Below are 20,771 nucleotides of genomic sequence, written 5' to 3' on the forward strand. Positions count from 1 at the left end.
TGACCAAACCCATGTTGAAGGGTTTGGCCAGAAGCTTGGTGGTGGCAGAGAGGAGCTTGGAAGTGGCAGAAAAATCTCTATAAATAGGAGGCACTTCAACACACTTCAAAAATTCAATCTTTCACATCTTTTTCATTCACAACTCACATCTGAAATTATCTGCTCTACACTTTATTCTTTGTAATTTCTTGGAGAATTTCTACTCCGAAGTAGTTTAGGTAAGTTTATTTTGTAGTTTCTCCTTAATTCAGTAGGAGAAGGAGTAATCAAATAAGATGTAAAAATTCATTATGCAATCTCATTTGGGCATGGTAAAGTGTCTTAACTCTTTGGATTAAGATGGCTAATGCTCCTAAACCTTAGTTGAATTTTGGCTCAATAATATTTATAGTAATTTCTTGTTTCATTATAATGAATTATGTTTATGTTATTACTTTGGAAATTTGAATGCTTTAGAAAGTGCTTAATGCGGTATTAGCTTGATCACGTAATACTTGATTTCAAGATTCAAAGTGCTTCGTTTTAAAGTCTTTTCAAATCACCTAAAAAGTAGGAATACACCGTAGTTCATTTTCCAAATCAAAGACTCCATTTTAAGCAACCTTTAATCAAGGCTAATCAATGTTTATGGAGCCTGAAATAACGTGTGGCAACTTATTTCGTCGAGTGGCAATTTTCTATTGATTAGTGTATTTTGTATGGTTTGAAAATCACCTTTTCTCGCTGAGGGACTAGGGAAATTTTATGGACTGATGTTTGGAATAACCAAAGTATAACACATAACGTTTTTATAAACATTTTTCATAGAAACATGTTAAGAAATATTTCCATCATTCAAACTAAATTGTTTCTTCAAGAATTTGTGCATATTAGTTGTTTATGTTTATTTGTTTATTTGTCAAAATTTCATAAACAAAATCAAACCAAAATTATGTTCAAACTTTATTAGTGATATAACATGCTAATAATAATGTTCTATTAGGCAATTCCTTGTGGTTCTACATAACCCTATACTACACTACAATTGAATATTGAAAGAGATACAAATGTAAAATAGTAAAGTGTTATCAAATAAATTTTATTTGTTCACAAAGAAAGAAACCTTCAATCAAAGTGAAATTTAATTAATAAATTTTATCTTTGTGAAAAGGAAAAATACACAGTCATATTGAGTGATCTAACTACGAACTTTTAATTTCTGTCATTTATTTTCCGCAACTAACATTTACTTTATGCCATTTACTTTTCTACACCTAACATTTATTTATTGCTTTATTCTTTATTATTTGTACGAACCCTTCTAAAGAAGTGGTACGGTTAAATTTATTATTTTTGTTCGTTTTATTATTCTTTCCTATCAACCTTTCTTAAGAAATGACATGGTTAACTTAATAAAATGAGACCGACCTTTATGGTATGGTTAAAAGGAACCTGTGTTAAATATCACTCATTATCACTTGTGTTAATTTCCTAAATTCATACCATTAAACTGGTGTTGGAATTTATTCCACAAAACCGAGCTGGTAAGAAGTTGTTAAAAATTCAAAAAATCTAAGTTTTTGATCAAATGGAATATTCTTGAAACCATTATGCCGGCATTGGAAATTCTTTTCAACAAAGCCAAGATGGCCAGGAAAGAATAAACTAGTAACTAAATAAATCAATCAGAAAAATGTTCTATCCCTCGATAAAAAACTCTTTCAACAATGGGTTTGCTCGTTTTTCTTCAAGCTGGAGTAATCTTGAGAAATTTCGGTTTGTAGTGGATCTTGATGCTTGATTACTTGAGTGGTTGGATTATCCTTTCTCCATGACAAAATTTTGGTAAGTTCTTCCTGGAATACACATAGCTATAGACAAGAGGTGAGATCATAACATTTTCTTTGAAAAAGAAGTAATATGTTGTACTTCGAGTTATGTTTGATCAAAATATCCAAGATAAGTGCTATAAAATGTGATGGAAATGTAGTACATTTTGGAACTTATTAGTGTGCCTAATCACATATGGACGTCAATGGTACTTGGACAGAGGATGTTCTAGGCACATGACGGGTGATAAGTCCAAGTTTTTGAAGCTTTCACCTAAGGATAAAGGTCATGTCACATATGGAGATTACAATCAAGGCAAGATACTTGGTGTTGGAAACATTTGTAATGATTCACAAACAATAATTGAAAATGTGCTCTATGTGGAATGATTGGAGCATAATCTTCTAAGCATTAGCTCATTATGCAACAAAGGTAATAAGGTGATCTTTGACTCTATGTGTTGCGTAACAAAAAGTGGCATAGATGATAGTCTTAAATTTATTGGTCATAGGAGAAATAACATATATATGGTTGATTTGGATCATATGACCTCTTTATTTTTAAAATGCTTGATTTAAAAAGATGATGATATTTGGATTTGGCATAGGCTAGTAGCTCATATCCATTTGAATCATTTGAGTAGGTTAGCTACAAAGGAATTAGTAATTACTGTACCTAAACTCAAGTTTAAAACGGAAAAAACTTGTGATTCTTCCCGAAAGTGCAAACAAAATCAAAAGTTCCTTCTCTTCTAAAGTCATGGTATCCACAACAAGGCCATTAGAGTTAATTCATATGGAATTGTTTGGACCATCTTAATAATGTCTTTTGATGGAAGTTAATATGCACTTGATATTGTAGATGACTATTCAAGATTCACATGACCAAGTTAGTCCAAAATCAAATGAACTATAAAATTGAGACTATATGAAGTGATCATGGTGGTAAATTTGAATACCTCAAATTTGATAAGTTTTGCGAAAAATATGGTATTAATCATCAATTTTCTGCTCCAAGAACACGTGAACAAAATGAAGTTGTTGAAAGGAAAAAAAAAGTTGTTGAGTTGGCTAGAACCATGATGAATGAGAGTAAAGTGCCCAAGTACTTTTGGGGGGATGCATTTCATACCGCATTCTATGTTATGAATAAAATTCTTATGAGGCCTATTCTTAAGAAACCCCCCAATGAACTTTTAAGAAAAATTGATTCAAAATTGGATATAACAATATTCCTTGGTTATTCTAATCATAGCAAAGCTTATACAGTCTTTAATAAATGGACAATGACAATTGAAGAGTCTATACATGTGTTATTTGATGAGTCTTCTCCAAAAGAGGAGAAAAGATATTTGTAATGATCTTGTAGGTACTCTTGAGGATGCATACTTGAAAGTTCAACAAGCTGGAAAATGTATACAAGAAGATCAAGATACAAATCATGAACTTGAAAGAGTGCAACAAGCACGGAAGGCACATAATTATCACCCTATCGACAATGTAAAAGGTGATATATCTAAGGTAGTGGTAACGCGAAATGCATTGTGCAATATTGTAATTTCTTTCCATTTGTTTGTAAAATTGAGCCCAAGACTATTGATGGAGCTATTGAGGATCAGCATTGGACACTATCTATGGAAGAAGTGCTAAACCAATTTGAAAGAAACAAAATTTGGTTCGTAGACCAGGTGATCATCCTATAATATGCACTAAATGGGTGTTCAGAAAAAAACTTAATGAGTCCAACTTCATTATTAGAAACAAAGATAGATTAGTAGCTAAAGATTACAATCAAGAAGAAAGTATTGACTATGATTAGTAGCTATAGGTTATAATAATGCTTTTAGCCTTTGCATCTATCATGCATTTCGAATTATTTCCAATGGATGTAAAAAGTGCATTCTTGGTTCTAAAAACTACCAAAATTCGTACTCATTATTTCATATTGATAAAGGCCTTATATGGAATAAAGCCAGCTCCTAGAGATTGGTATGATAGACTAAGTCCTTTCCTTTTGGAGCAGGGGTTTGCAAGGGGTAAGGTTGATACCACACTTTTCATACTAAAATCAGAAAAAGATATTCTATCCGTACAAATATATGTTGAGGATATTATCTTTGGTGCAACTAATGATGTTTTGTGTTTGGATTTTTCTGAATTGGTGAAATGGGAGTTTGAAATGTCAATGATGGGAGAGATTACTTTCTTTATCGGGCTACAGATCAAGCAAATGGACAATGGCATATTTGTTCATCAAACAAAGTATAGGAAGGATCTTTTAAAAGGATTTGATATGGAAAAAGAAAAGGAAGCCCATACCAATGGCTACTTCATGTTATCTTCATGAGTATGAGAAAGGCAAATCTAATGATGTAACTAAATATTGTGGTATGATTGGTTCTTTACTTTACTTAACTTCAAGTAGACCCAATATTATGTTTTGTGTTTGCATGTGTGCTAGAAGTCAAGCTAATCCTAAAGAACCACATCCCACGGCTACTAAAAGAGTCGGGAAATATTTGAAAGGAACTTTAAGCACGAAATTATGGTATCCTAGGGATGCATCATTTAGCTAAGTAGGCTATTTCGATTTTTCTGGATGTAAAATGGATAGATAGAGTACAAGTGGTACATGTCACCTATTAGGTAGTTCACTAGAATCATGGCATAGTAAAAAGCGAGCAAGCATGTGTTGCTCTTCCAACTGGTGTGTGATGTGCTCAAATTTTATGGATGAAGCAACAACTATTAGACTTTGGTCTTTCCTTCATAAAAAAAACCTATTAAATATGATAATACTAATGTCGTAAATCCCTATAAGAATCATGTTTTGCATTCTCGCACCAAGCGTATACAAAGTAGGCATCATTTCTTAATAAATCATGTTAAAAAAGGTAATTGTGTGATTAAATTTGTTAAAACTTCAAAGCAACATGTTGATATCATCACAAAGCCTCTTCCTAGAGATAATTTCTTTATAATACAAAGAGAACTAGGAATTCTTGATGAATCATATATTTGGTAGTTGTATCGAAATTTGTTTTAAAATTCAATGAATCTTTTTTATCTTTATTCATTGCATATAATGTTTACTTGAATGCATGCCACAATTGCTTATATATGTTCTTGTATGATTAGGTATCCATATGCCTGATTGATCATGTTATATGATTGATGTTGTATAGCTAGATCTTAGCATTCCCTAAGAAAAGTTTGAAATGTGTTAAAGGTTGTGAAAGAACAGTGATTTATCGATTATCACCTTACTTAATCGATTAACTAGGATTATTTTTTAAGTAACTTAATTGATTAAACAAACCTTAATCGATTAACTAGGAACATTTTTAGATTCTACTAATCGATGAAACTAACCCTTAATCGACTATCTTAGCAAAAAAATTCAATCTGTTAATTCATTAACAATGCATTTAATTGATTAACAATGTTTCAGTGATAGTGTTATATACGAAAGTCAAACCCTAGAACTTCAATCTTTCACTAGAAATCTTCTCCAACCTCAAATATTTTGTTTTTTCTGTCAAATTCAGAATTCCTTTACCTAATTTCGTCTACTCACTACCTATTATCATCATATTCCATCAATTTCTCCTCCAAATTCTTAAGCCTAGATTTGTCCCTCTTTTGAAACCCTAACCCCCAAATCTATTCAATCGATTAACATAATTGATTATCCAATAACTAAGTTACAAATATGAGTGACGGGAGATCAAAGAGATTGAAACACACTGTTGGGATTAATCGTTCTCTTCACCATCCTGCGCAATAGAGAAACTTGTAAAGTGGCGGTTCCTTCTCCACTCAAGATAGCAAAATTAATGTCGGGAGAGATCCCGACTATACCCTTGCTCTACAAGCTAAAAGGTTGTCCAAATTTATTGGCCGCAAGCAGACCTACATACGTTATGACATTATGGCATGGAAGGTGGACAAGATTTTCAATTCCCACTGGAATTAGAGGTACAAGGGGCCAACACTTTTCTTGATCTTCATGGTAACATTTCTCCCTCTCTTGTTTGGGAATTTAATTGCAAATTTTAGTATAAGGATGGAAGATATGTTAGTGTTGTTAAGGGAAGGTTCATAATTTTGGACGAGGAGCTATTTTTGGATGTCGGAGGCTTGGCTAGTGATGACTCTCCTCTAGGTGATTGTAACAATAAGTTGTGAAATTCTTATAACTCTAATAAGATGTACAAGTCTTGCCTAAGAGGACTTCATTTCAATGTTCAAGGTCGACTAACAAAGGCTAGATCCAAGACTGTTGAGAATATGCTTTTATATTATCTCATTAACTACATTTTCCTTCAACGAAACACTAACCAAGCTAAACCAACTGAAAATGAATTGAAGCTTATGTATGTCATTAAGGAAGAGATCATGGTGAATTGGCATGCAAAGATTCATCAAGTGATGTATGGCATCACTTCATATTCATCAAGATTGTTAGCCTATGGGATCTTTATCTCTCGTGTCATTGAGCATGTTGGGATTGACACAAGTAATGAGGAGACAATTACTGTAAATCGCAGGGAGCATCTCATACATGATAGTCTAATCCACAAGATGAGTATTTAAAATTATGGTCGTGTGTGGATGTATTAGGAAAACTATCAGACTATGATTGGAATTTTTGAAGAGGAAGAAGATGCCATTTCAGATGAGCAAACCCAAGCATCGCAACCTGATGAGACTCCTATTATGCATCAAGAACCATCTTTGGTTTTGGCTCATTTGGATGCTATGGAACAAAGCCTTAATGAGCGCATTGATAATTGAATGTATGGAATGGAAAATAGAATGCAATAAATGGAAGAAAGGCTCCTGGTTGTGTTTCAAAGATAATAATTGGAAAGCAATACTTGATTTGATCATCTTAGCTTTCCTTTCAACACCTATGGCGGAATTTTCAACCACCTCCTAGTATCTAGTGTAGTTAGTACGATAATAAGTAGTCCTAGTTGGTTTAGTCTAGAGAGTGTGTCTTGTCATTGTTGTTTTGTACTCTTTATGACTCTATGCTTGTTTTAAATTTTGTTTTCCTCTTGTATTTTGGCATATGTGATTTGTATTGACTTGTGCTTTAATGTATGAAATGAGTGGATATTATGAACATTATGTGTTGATCACATTTCTCTTATTCTGTTTATTAGTATTTCTTCAATACAACTGATATAATTATTGAATATATGTTGAATCTTACATTTAATCCCAACGAAAAATCATGACATTTTTATTGAATTGTTGAAATATACATAATTTAATCAATTAATGACAAATATAATTGATTAATAGCAACAAAATATTGCAATTTAGTGATTTCATAACCTGCTTAATTGAGTATGTACACGTACAATAAATTAAGACAGGAATTAATTGAATTAACTCTTTACTTTTGGCTTATTTTAATTTGTAATATTGCCTTTTGACTATGCCAAAAGGGGGAGAAAGGTTGTTGTCTATAATTTGCATAATTGAGGCAGTACAAGCTTCCATAAAATACAAAAATATCAAAGGCACAAAGTGAGGGGAGCTATTTTTCAAGCTCAAAACAAGTTGATTGTCATTCAACAAAGTTGCAAAATATACAAGATTGGTTTGTCATAATAAAAAAATGGAAGATTGTGAATGCAATAAGATGATTTTGATCAAGAAAATGCTTAAAGCTTAAAGACTATGGACAAGTAAAAATCAACTACAAGAACATGGTGACTCAAATTCAAGGTTGAAGAAAGGATCAATAAAGCTAGATAATCATTTTACTTTAGTACATAAGATGCTTTCAATGGGTAGAGTCTAAATTGAGTGAATCTTATATTAAATCTCACATATTAGAGTATGAACATAATATAATGCATATGAGATTTTCGTCCATAACATGATTTACGTGCATTTAGGATACATACATGATTTTGATGCTTTAGTACTTATATCATTTTCCAAAATCATGGATCATGCATTAATCACTCAAGTTAGATGTTCATGGAAAAGGAGCTAAGTCATTTTAGAAAACTATTAATTGATTAAGTATTTGCAAATGGGAAACCCTTTATTCGATTAAGGGAATAAAAGTTGATAAAGCAAAGGTTGAGGTCATAGAGAAGCTTCCACCACCAACAAACGTCAAAGGCATTAGAACCTTTCTAGGACATGATGAATTTTATCGTCTCTTCATCAAGGACTTTCCCAAAACAAATAAGCCTCTTTGCAATCTTCTCCTTAAATATTTTGTTTTTAATTTTGATAATTCATGTTTAAAAGAATTCGAAACTTTAAAAAAGTGTGTGGTAACTACTTCTGGCATAATTGCACCTAACTAGAATCTACCTTTTGAACAAATATGTGATGCTAGTGATTACACAGTAGGTGCAGTACAGGGATAAAGGAGAGAGAATGTATTCCATCCAATTCACTATGCTAGCAAAGTTTTAAATGAGGCACAAATTATTATGCAACTGATTAGTGCCAAAAATAGCTACTTTTCATGGCACTTATCCCGTGGAAACTTGAGAAAACAAACTTAATTCAACTCTTTTTAGAAAAATTGTCGTAATGAAATAATATATTTTTTCCACCTCTATTCCATTTCTTTGTATAATGTTATTAGGAGAAATCAAGAGAAGGAAAGATCAAAAGAATAGCCAAGCCAAGAGGTGTCCACATAAGCCAAATAAAGATGCACACATGGTAAGCTAAGTGTTTAGCCTAAGCATGGATAAAAAACATGAAGTTTCTCACCAAGCAGTCTGGCGTGGACCAATGGCACGTTTAGGATGACATTACACCAAATTGGCTTTGTCAGGCACAAGCATGGCACGGTCATAATCAAGCAGGACACAAGCCAACCTGCTCAAGCAGGCAGCTTAGCGTACACCAGGACTGCCAAGCATGGAACCAAGCACTGGTCAGATAGGACAACCTAGCACCAGGCACCTACTTGGCCAGGCCAACCTGCTCAAGCAGGCAGCTCAGCGGTGCCATCTAGGAGCTTGGCAGTTTGCACCCAGCAAGTTGGCCAAGTTGACTTAGCCACCAAGGAAGGCTTACCTCATGCATGACCTCATTTGACATGGGGTCTATACACTTTTTTGATATAGCTGCTAAAAGAAGTAATCATAGGGAAGAATTTTAAAACTCTTCATTTGAAGAATTTTGTGATGGTCTTGGCATCAATCACAATTTTTCTGCTCCTAGAACACCACAACATAATGGTGTTGTAGAGAGAAAGAATCGATCTTTAGAAGAACTTAACTAACCTCCCAAAATATTTTTGGGTTGATGCAGTAAGTATTACATGTTATGTTTCAAACCGAGTTCTTATAAGACCAATTCTTAACAAAACCCCTTATGAACTCTTCAAAGGAAGAAAACCAAACATTTCTCATTTGCATGTATTTGGTTGTAAATACTTTGTTTTAAATAATGGTAAGGGTAACTTAGGCAAGTTTGATGCAAAAGCTGATGAAGGTATCTTCCTAGGTTATTCTCTTACGAGTAAAGCTTATGGAGTTTTTAATAAAAGAACTCTAGCCATGGAAGATTTTTGTTCATGTATCTTTTGATGAAACCAATCCTACTATAAAGGATGGGTTAACCTTTGATGAAGTGGATTTGCCAAGTTGTACTGCTAAAGAAATTTCTATAAATGATTCTACAACTAATTATGAGCATTTGGAGATGGATGATGATCTATCTCATCAAGAAGAGCATATTCACTATGATTTACCAAAAGAATGGAGAACTCATCGAGATCATCCTATTGACAACATCATTAGCGATATAAGTAAGGGTGTCACTACCCTTTTAATGCTAGAAAATGTCTGTCTAAACATGGCCTTCATTTCTCAAATAGAACCCTCCAAGATTGATGATATAATCGAGGATGAACATTGGATTCTTGCAATGCAAGAAGAGTTAAACCAGATTGCGAGAAATGAAGTTTGGGAACTTCTTCCTAGAACTAAAAATAGGCATGTCATAGGAACTTGTTGGGTATTTCGAAATAAAACTGATGAAAATGGTATTATTGTTAGAAATAAAGCTAGACTAGGAGCCCAAGGATAAAATTAGGAAGAAGATATAGACTTTGATGAAACCTTCGCTCCAGTTGCTAGACTTGAAGCTATTAGGCTATTACTTCCATATGTATGTTCTTTAAATTTTCAGCTTTATCAAATGGACGTAGAGAGTGATTTTCTAAATAGATATATTCAAGAAAAAGTGTTTGTAGAACAACCTCATAATTTTGAAGATTATAAACATCCTTCTCATGTTTACAAATTAAAGAAAGCTCTTTATGGCTTGAAGCAAGCTTCTCGTGCATGGTATGATCGTCTAACCAATTGTTTACTTGAAGAAGGATTCACAAAAGGGAAGGTCGACACTACACTCTTTATAAAGAAAATAAATCATCATACTCTTCTTGTTCAAATTTATGAAGATGACATTATTTTTGGTTCTACTAATGAAGTTGTGTGTAGTGATTTTGACAAAATGATGCAAGGAGAGTTTGAAATGTCCATGATGGGGAAGTTGAATTACTTCTTTGGACTACAAATCAAACAACTTGATAATGGAATTTTTGTAAGTAAATCCAAGTATTGTAGAGATTTGCTGAAAAGATTCGATATGGATGACTGCAAGCCAATAGCTACTCCTATGGGATCTAGTACGTACATCGATATAGATGAAGGTGGAAAAAACATTGAAATATCAAAGTATCGAGGTATTATTGAATCTCTTTTATATTTAACTTCCAGTAGACATGATATCATGTTTAGTGTATGTCTGTGTGCTCGCTATCAATCTAAACCAAAAGAATCAGACTTAGTTGTTGTTAAGAGAATCATGAAATATCTTAAAGGCACAACTAACGTTGGGCTATGGTATCCAAAAGGAAGAATATGTGATTTGGTTAGTTATTCAGATTCAAATTATGCTTTATGCAAAACTGAGAGGAAAAGTAAAAGTGGTACTTGTCATATTTTAGGAAATGCTTTAGTCTCTTGGTCATGCATGAAACAAACATGTGTTGTCCTAACCACTGTTGAAGCTGAATATATAGCAGCAGGTAGTTGTTGTGCCCAAGTGTTCTGGCTTAAACAACAATTATAAGATTATGGCTTAGACTTAGGTTGCACTCCTATAAGATGTCACAATACTAGTGCTATAAACCTCACAATGAATCTAATTATACATTCTAGAACCAAACACATAGATATAAGGCATCACTTCCTTAGGGACCATGTCCAAAAGAAAGATGTGACTGTAGTAATCGATTACACTGGAGAGTAACCAATTACAGGGTTGAACAGCATGTTTCAGTAACTAATTACTCAAAAGTGAGTAACTGATTACTCAATGTTGTTGTTTAAAAATTTTAATTGAATTTGAGTAACCGATTACTCTATGTCATTATATATGTATTTTTTCTGCATTTTTCCAACTTTGTCAAAATCAATCTTCTTCATCAACTCGTGTTCTCTCTTGCTCAACCCTATCAAACCCTGAAATATTCGTTTTTGATATGTTTTGGGTGATTTTTGTGTCTAGTCATATCATATTTTCAATTCTACACACTTCGACACCATCATTTTCGTGTTTAGTAGTCTAAATCAAAAACCCCCAAATCTCCAAAACCCAAAAAAACTCAAAAACCTCAATCCATGGCTTCCTCTTCTAGATCAAAGAAGCAACACACAAATGTGACTCAAAGGAACCACGGAACTTCATCTTTAGAGTCCAACCCTTTGGATTTTACAAGACTTCTTGCTAATGACGAGCAACTTAAAGTCTTTGAGGAGCACTTTCATGGGCAAGTCATTTTCACTCTGAAATAACGTAATCTAGGGAATTTTGATTTTGAAAATTTTATTTTTCCTTATCTTTTACGGCAACAAAATCTTTTTGACTTTTGCTGTGAAAAGAATGTCATTTATCCTAAACTTGTTTGAGTATTTTAATATAACATGAAATTTGGAAAAATCATCTTACTTCCTATGTGAAAGGAAAAGACATTGTTTTGGATTTAAAAACTTTTAGTTCATTGTTTTGTAACATACCCAATCAAGGTAGCATAACAGGTTTCGGCCTTGTATGTGAATGGGATAACTATGATCAAAACGATTTCTACCACTCTCTGTGTAGAATTTCCAAAGCGGAAATAGAAATGCGTAAGCAACAGGGCTTTAGTGAGACTGTTAAAAATATAGATATCCTATCTGCTAGGCATCTCAAACTTGAAGATCGTGTGCTTCATTATTTTCTGACCTATGTCATTTTACTGAAATTTTCAAACCATTCTCAAATTAGTGACATAGAACTCCAATTGATGTACGCTATGAAGTTTAACATCAAAATCAATTGGACTTAGATGATAATGAGACAAATGTGGAATGTTCGAGGAACTCAAAGCCCCTTGCCCCTTGCATTTTTCATAACCAATATTCTTGAACATTTTGGTGTTTCTACAAATGGTGAAACCAAGGTTGCTCTAAATCTTCGCGTAAGCAAGATTGATATGGAAGTTGTCCACAAAACGGGTTTCTCCATAGATCCTATTGACAGCCGCACCTATAAGCATCGATCTGATAGACCCAATGCATCTGTTGATCAACCAGAACCTACCAATCTTAACCCTCCTGGACCATAACCTTTTGAGTTTCATGCTCAATCTTCCTCATCTACTATCATGCCTTCAAATCATATGATTATGGATGACTTGATTTCTCTTCACGGCTACATCATTAGCCAGATGGATACCTTTGATATTGAGAATCAACAAATCCAGTTTGAACTTCATCGTCTCTCTTCTAAGATGAGTAGCATGGACATTGATCAAGACAGCTCTGAGCATGAGTCTTAGATTCTGTCTAGGATTTTTGTTTTGTTTTGATGCATATTAATGAACAATTTACTTCTGTTTTTAAGGTTGTAATCATTTTATATTGTCGAACAAAATTGGCTTTATGATGTTTTTCTTGAACATCTATGTCTTATGATATGCATTGCAATGTTTATTTTATATCTTATGATTACTTTTATGCTTGTCATATACATATTGTTTGCTGTATATATAATGTGCTGGAAACTCTTGGCTTTTCTACTTTTGGAGGAAGTCAAAAGGGGGAGAAAAGATAGGAGAGTGTATGCTGCTACAAATGAAAGGGGGAGCATACAGAATAGGGGGAGCGTACTTCTATCCTATACTCTTGATTATAAAATAGTAGTAATGCTCAAACTATTTTAAAAGAAAATTGAATCACTTCAAAATATTCAAAACAATTTTCAAAAATAGTGTGTAACGAGTTACTTCATCTAAGTAACAGGTTACATGTGTGAGAAAAGAATTATCCAACCTAAAACTGATCAGAGTAATCCATTATTGTGTTTGAGTAATAGATTACCAGTGTGATTGAAGTTGAGTACTCAACTTGTTGTAATCGATAACTATAATTCTAAATTAAATGATCAGTGGACAGAACGTTTGGATAATCAATTACCCACTTGATGTAATCGATTACTAAGTGTTGTTGCATCAGATTTTAGATTTCAAAATGCAAGGTTTTCATCCCAAACGAAATGTCTTCACTCCAATCCATTCCTAGCTTTCGTAGAGGCATAATGGGTGATTGAAAAGTCTATATAAAGGCTTTGAAAGCTCTAACACACATTCTAAAATAATTTTCTGCACTTTTGGCAACCAGTTCTTAAACTTTCAAAGTTAATATTTCTGAAGTTGCTTAAAGTGAAAGTGTTTCAAGTTTACAAACTTATAAAGAGCATTATTACTAAGTATACAAAAGAGTTGATTGGATTGCAAGTTACATTACTTTCAAACTTGTAGAGGCAATTCTGATATTGTTGAACATTCTTCATTATTATTGCAGAATACTTTCTTTCACAAGGGTGTGACAAGAAAGGGGATTACAATCACTTGGAAAGGTGTTTTTCCAAAGGTGAATAAGGATTAGGGGGTGAGTAAGGTACACAAAGATCTTGGGGTGAGATATTGTAATTGCAACTCATAATCTTAAGTGGAAAAATCCTTAGTTCACTATCCATATCAAAGCATCTATCTTAAGCAACTTGTATTCAAGGTGAAATAAAATTAATGGAGTCTGAAGTAGGGTGTGACAACCTACTCCGACAAGTGGCAGTTAATTAATATTTAGTGTATTATACAAGGTTTGAAAATCATATTTTCATGCTAGGACACTATATGAAAAGTTAAAGACACAGTGTATGGAATTAACCAAAGTATAAAACATAACTTGCATAAAGGCTTCAAAATCATTTAAGTTGAGAAAAATAACATCTTTCAAGTCAAAAATTCTCCTTAAGAATATGTAAATATTAGTTCACATTTCTTTGTAATTTTATGCATCAACATAACCAAAAATCATCGTAAAGTTGTTAATCATTATTTTTGCTATTATATGCCTAAATGATTATCTTCTATTATGCAATTCTCTTTGGTTCGACATAACCCTATACTATACTACAATTGAATCTTGAAAGAGATGCAAGTGTAAAATATAGTAAAGTGTTATCAATAAATGTTATTTGTTGAAAACATAACCTATTCACAAAAGTGCACATCAATTCATGATTTGTATCTTTGTGAATAGAAACAACATACAAAAGTGAAATTCAATCAATGGATTGTTACTTGACAATAAAAGAGTGTTTAATTAATAAATATAACCGCTAACATTTACTTTTCTGTCATTTATTTTCTGCTACTAACATTTACTTTATGTCATTTACATTCTGCAACTAACCACTAACTCTTTATTTTATTTATTTACATGCAGTTATTTACTTTTCCGCATCTAACAATTTATTTATTGCTTTATTCTTTATTATTTATACGAACCCTTCGAAGGAAGTGGTACAGTTAACATCTAACTTTATTCTTTTATTCTTTTTATTATTCTTTGATACCAACCTTTCATAATAAATGGTATGGTTAACTTAATGAAAAGTGACTGACCTTTATGGTATGGTTAAAAGGAACCCAAAAATGAGTAAATAAATAAAGTCACCACTCAATAAAATTTTCATCAATCATCACTCTAATCAAGAAACTTGTAAGGACAACCCGAATCGGAGATTTGCTTTTTAATAGAAACAACTTTCAACAATTTGACGCCATTGTCGGAGATTTGGTTTTTAATAGAAATTTTTTTATATAGTATATTATATCATTAATAATTGTGCATAAATGATTCTCTTTACATTTTTTACAAATTTAATTTTTAATTTGTATAAAAATGAAAATTACGAACTTTATTTTTAAACCTAGTTGTCTTTAATTTATGTTCTTACTAATAACTTCCTTGGAAATAGACAGAAGTCTCTTTCTGCGTGAATTTTAGGAACAAACAAGTAGAATTTATTCTCGATCCCAATCTAGAAAAATATTTGAGAAAAAAGAAGAATGCACAAACAAAAGCCAACCAGCACAACCTATTCCATAGGAAGCAGAATCCTCAATTGCCAACAATCAACAAATTGGTGATGGTTCAAAGGCTGATAACAAACCCACTATTAATAAAAATCCCCTAGAAATGAAGTATGGAATGGTACAGCGGATGTATGCCAATCCTTTTCCTGGTTTGGATCATGAAGATCCATATAATCACCTTACAAAGTTCTATGAATTGGTCAGTACTACTGGAATTTCTAAGGCAGAAGAGGAGACCATATTTCTCAAGCTCTTTCTAATGACTCTCATTGGAAAATCAAAGGAGTGGTCCTTGTATCTACCCCCACATATCCAGAATAACTAGAACCTAGTGGAGGAAAAGTTCATGAATAGACATTTTCCGCAAGGGAAGTTTATGGATATGAATACTGCATCCCAACATTTGTGCAACAAACTAGTGAAAGTCTTTCTAAATCTTGGGAACGATTCAAATCCATGCTAAGAAAATGTCGGGTTTTTGTGCTAACCCAAATCCATATCTTCATAAATGGATTACAACAACAACATAAGTGGATCCTGAATGCAACTGTAGGTGGACAACTATTAAGAAACCTCCCGCAGGAGGCCATTGATATCCTTGAGTCCATGGCCTTAAATGATCAAAAAATTCAGCATCAAATAGGACCCCTAGCAATGAGAGGTGGAATCCTTGAATTGAGCCCAACAAATGTTGTGTTGGCTAAACATAAACTGTTTCAACAACAACTAGATGAAGTGTCCTAGAAACTCAATGACCTACCTAGACAAATCATGGAATCTTCAAAGAAGTAAGCCCCTTCCAACCTCAGAATGAGGAAGTCCACTTTGTAAACAATCCTCCAAGATAGAACTTTTAGAATAAATTCCCAAGGGGGGATAATCAATATTAGGGAAATCAGCCTCGGAAGCAGGTCAATCCTCATAAACCACCATCTCAGTTCTACGCTAGAACCAATTAGTAGCAACACCCAATTCAAGATAACAATGTGAAGATGGAGGACACACCTAATCAATTCACGTAGATGACGATGTCTAACCAGAAGAACACTAATGCATCACTTAGGAATATGGAGATTCAGATTGGGCAACTTGCTAAGCAATTGGCTGAAAATAAAAAATCAACCTTTTCAGCCAGTACAGGATTCAATCCGAGGGAGCACTGCAATGCCATCTTGAGGGGTGAAACCAGCTCATTTGAGAAGTAGAAGGGTGATGGTGATAATCTCACCCCATTAGAACCCCTTTTGACTGAAAGCCATAACCCACGATCCTTTTGAAAGACCAAAAAACAATTCTCTTCTCTCCTTTAGCTCTCTTCTTATTTAAAAAAGCTTCAAAACTTCAACATGTAAGTGCCTTGATCTTCTTCTTTAACGTTTGGCTCTTTTTATCTTGTGTTCTTCTTTGAAACTTTTGATTTGGGAAATTTCATATGAAATTTTTTTTCATGAAAATTCCCAATTAACTAAGTTTCAAAACTTTCCATTGTTGAAAATTTTATGAATAACACATACATCATGATTGATTATATTTGTCTTCTACATGTTAAATATGTGTGTTGGCTATTTTAGAACATGATTGAAACCACTTGCATGTGAAAATTTGTCTAAAATAAAAAATTGTGTTGTGAAGAAGAAATGTTTTTAGACTTTCTTCCAAATAAGCATTCGGTTGAACAATTCAAACTTGTGACCAAAATTTTTCTTACCATGACTTAGTTCATGATGGTTGAGGAAAATGTTTGACAACACAAATTGAGGCTACAGTTTGGTCACCCCAAATTATTTTGAAAAATGGCTCAACCAAATGGTGAAAATGCATAGTAAATTGGGTGAGTCTTTAAGCCAAAATCATATTCAAAATTTCAAAATTCAAACCACATTGAATTATGTTTTGTGGCTGGAAAATATTTTGATTTGGCATAAAACTCATTTCAATCATTCCGTAAGGAGAAAAAAAGTCCATACATCTTCGAAAGGTGATTGCTTGCATTTTTTGTGAGCTTTGTCTTGTATTGCTACCTTTTCATGAACCAATAGCCTGAAGAACATCAAAGAATTTTGCTTTGATGCATCATTCAAAATGTGGGGATGTTATGGAATTTACGCTACAAGCAAAAACATTGAAAAATTTCTACTTGGGCACTTTTTGTGAATATGTGAAACTATGATTGTTGATTGAAAAAATGTGATGTTGGGGCTGTTTTGACTTCACAAAATTAATGAAACATGTTCACAACTTGAATTTATAAAGGAACCAAATGAAGCATGAGAGAACTTGTATGCCAACTTGACAAATATGCCTTGAATTTATGTTTCTAACTCCTAGGATTTGAATATTGCATGTTAATGAATTTTTTTAGGAGTAGAAGGGAGATCTCCAGAAAAGGCAATCCAAAGAATCCAAAAAGGCAACAACATTTACTCCAAGATGCTAAACAAAAATTCCAGGAGATTACTCTTAGAAGTGAACCATTTTGGAAAAAAATATCATCAATTTAGAGGAGGAGGAATTTGGTGGACTCATGTTCTCTTGGTGGTGAAATTTGGATGGGAAAAGCTTGCACAACCCAACAATATGTTTTTATTGGACATTGTCAAGCAATGTTATGCCATTTCCATTGTTTCGTGAGAGGCAAGAGTTAATAGGTATACATGGGTTAACGTAAAAGTTGTGTACTATGACAAGTACATGATTAATCAGTATCTTGTAACCCATGGTCTCCTCTCCCAAATTGTGATCGTGATTTGTGCACTTATCAAGTCAAGATAAGAGCATCATCTTTGGGTGAAGGAGAAGCACATGATGAGACTCAAGTGAGAAGGATTTTGTGCTTACAAGGTTTAGAAGTCAACCAAAGTGGTCCCATGTTCAGATTTTGCTTACAAGCATAACATGTCTTAGATCTTCCTTTGACAAAGGCAAAACTCTTCAATTTGGTTATGAGGATGATTCCATTGACATTGAGGCCATCATCTCGGATGCAATCTCTAAATGCAATACTAGGGGAGTATTTTCTATGATTTTACCCTCGTTTTCTAATGATTTGTGTAGGTACCAAGAAGTACCAGGATCATATGGGAAAGTCATGGCACTAAAAATAGAATTAAACACCTCATATGTCCATTCACATTGCAAAGAAAGAAGCTTAGCACAAGCTAGGGCCAACTTGAGGAAGCAATTTGGTAATTTGGGCTCATCTTCTCAACCATCTCTTGGAGGAACAAGCAATCCCACCATGGAAGCAATTGTCCAAGAACAAAAATTTAAAATCAACAACAAATTGCTTGCTATCAGTGGATCACAAGCATTTATATAAGCTTCTGTAGCATCTATGGCTCACATCAAAACTTCCCATGAGGGAATTATGAGGAGTTTGTTGCCCAAACTCAATGGTCGGAGGGAAGATCACGAGGACTTGATGAGGAAGATGAAGATTGAGTAAAAAGAATGAAGTTACTCACCAAGCAGCCTGTCGTGGACCAAGGGCAAGCCCAAAATTACATGGCACATATGTGGCTTGGTCAGGCACAAGCATGGCACAGTTAGAATCAAGCATGGCCCAAGCCAAGCTGCTAAAGTAGGCAGCTTAGCATGCACTAGGATCGCCCAACATGGAACCAAGCACCTAGCCAGATTGGACATCCTAGCACCAAGCACCTACTTGGCCAGGCCAACCTGCTAAAGTAGGAAGCTCAACGGGCTACATAGGAGCCTGAAGGGTTTGGTCAGGCGCCTGACATGGGACCAAGAGGCCTTAGCGGTGGCCAAAATGTCTATAAATAGGAGGCCCTTGCCACACATTTCATACATTCATTCTCATTCTCTTCTTCACACACTTCTATCTACAAACCTCTCTTTAGAATTCTCTCAACCTTTTAATACTTGGGGCCATGATTCTAAGCTGTTTAGGAAGGTAGATTCTTGTAAACATCTCTTAGAATTCAAGAGGAGAAAGGAGTGGAAAATGGAATACTCAGTTGTGTCCAAAATCATTTCATCCTTGGATAGATGGCTCATGCTCCTACACATTGATTTGGATAATGCTTTAATGTTATTTCTTTACTTCATTTGCATAATCTTTTGATTTCAATTTATTGAAGTTATTACATTTGGTTATTTTTATTTCTTTAAGAAGTTCTTAATGCGGTTTTGCTTGATCACCTAAAACTTGATTTATAGATCCAAAATATGCCTCTTCTTAAGGTATTGACAAGTGAACTGAAACGTTTAACCTACACCTGAGTTCACTTTCCATATCAAAGCATCTATTTTAAGCAACTTGTTTTCAAGGCTAAATAAAATTAATGGAGTCTAAAGTAGGGTGTGACAACCTACTCCGACGAGTGGCAGTTAATTATTATTTAGTGTATTATACAAGGTTTGAAAATCATATTTTCATGCTAGGACACTAGATGAAAAGTTAAAGACACAATGTATGGAATTAACCAAAGTATAACACATAACTTGCATAAAGTCATCAAAATCATTTAAATTGAGAAATAATTCCATCTTTCAAGTCAAAACTTCTCCTTAAGAATATGTGAATATTAGTTTACATTTCTTTGTAATTTTATGCAGCAACATAACAAAAAATCATCGTAAAGTTGTTAATCATTATTTTTTCTATAATATGCCTATATGATTATCTTCTATTATGCAAATCCCTTTGGTTCGACATAACCCTATACAATATTACAATTTAATCTTGAAAGAGATGCAAGTGTGAAATATAGTAAAGTGTTGTCAATAAATTTTATTTGTTGAAAACATAACCTATTAACAAAAGTGCACATCAATTCATGATTTGTAACTCCATGAATACAAAACACACACACAAAGTGCAATTCAATCAATGGATTGTTACTTGACAATAAAAAATTCATGAATTAATAAATGTAACCTTTAAAATTAGTTTATGTCATTTATTTTCCGCCACAAACATTTACCTTTTTTCATTTACTTTTCCGCATCTAACAATTTATTTATTGCTTTATTCTTTTTTTCTTTATACCAACCCTTCAAAAGAAGTGGCACGGTTAATTTCTAAATATATTCTTCTTTCATTTTATTTTTATTTGATACAAACCTTTCATAAGAAATGGTATGGTTAATCTAAAAAAAGTGACCGACCTTTATGGTATGGTTCAAAGGAAAATGAAAAGGGAGTCAATAAATAAAGTCACCTGTCAATAAATTGTTCATCACTCTAATCAATAAACTTGCAAGGAAAACATGACTCGGGTTGCCCGAGAAACACCTTTGAACAAGCACATGTGAAAAAGAATTGACAGTTATTCTATTTGCATTGGAAAAATTTAGAAGTTATTTGATTGGGGCCAAAAGTTTATTTCTTACTGATCATACCGCAATCAAATAACTTCTAAAGAAACCTGACTCCAAACCAAGGTTAAGATGGTTGGTGTTACTTTTGTAGGAATTTGATTTAAAAATTCATGACAAAAATGGAAAAGATA

General features: G+C 33.4%; 1 long non-coding RNA gene across 1 annotated transcript; it reads left to right on the plus strand.

The window, feature by feature from the left end:
• The first annotated feature begins 759 nt into the window (after positions 1–759).
• LOC109341254 lies at positions 760–17,214 on the plus strand. The gene is made up of 3 exons (XR_002106924.1): positions 760–770; positions 13,799–13,801; positions 17,054–17,214. It is a non-coding gene; the product is annotated as an uncharacterized LOC109341254 (long non-coding RNA).
• Positions 17,215–20,771: the final 3,557 nt, after the last annotated feature.

Source organism: Lupinus angustifolius, unplaced genomic scaffold (genome assembly GCF_001865875.1).
Source record: "Lupinus angustifolius cultivar Tanjil unplaced genomic scaffold, LupAngTanjil_v1.0 Scaffold_417, whole genome shotgun sequence".
NCBI classification, from domain to species: domain Eukaryota; kingdom Viridiplantae; phylum Streptophyta; class Magnoliopsida; order Fabales; family Fabaceae; genus Lupinus; species Lupinus angustifolius.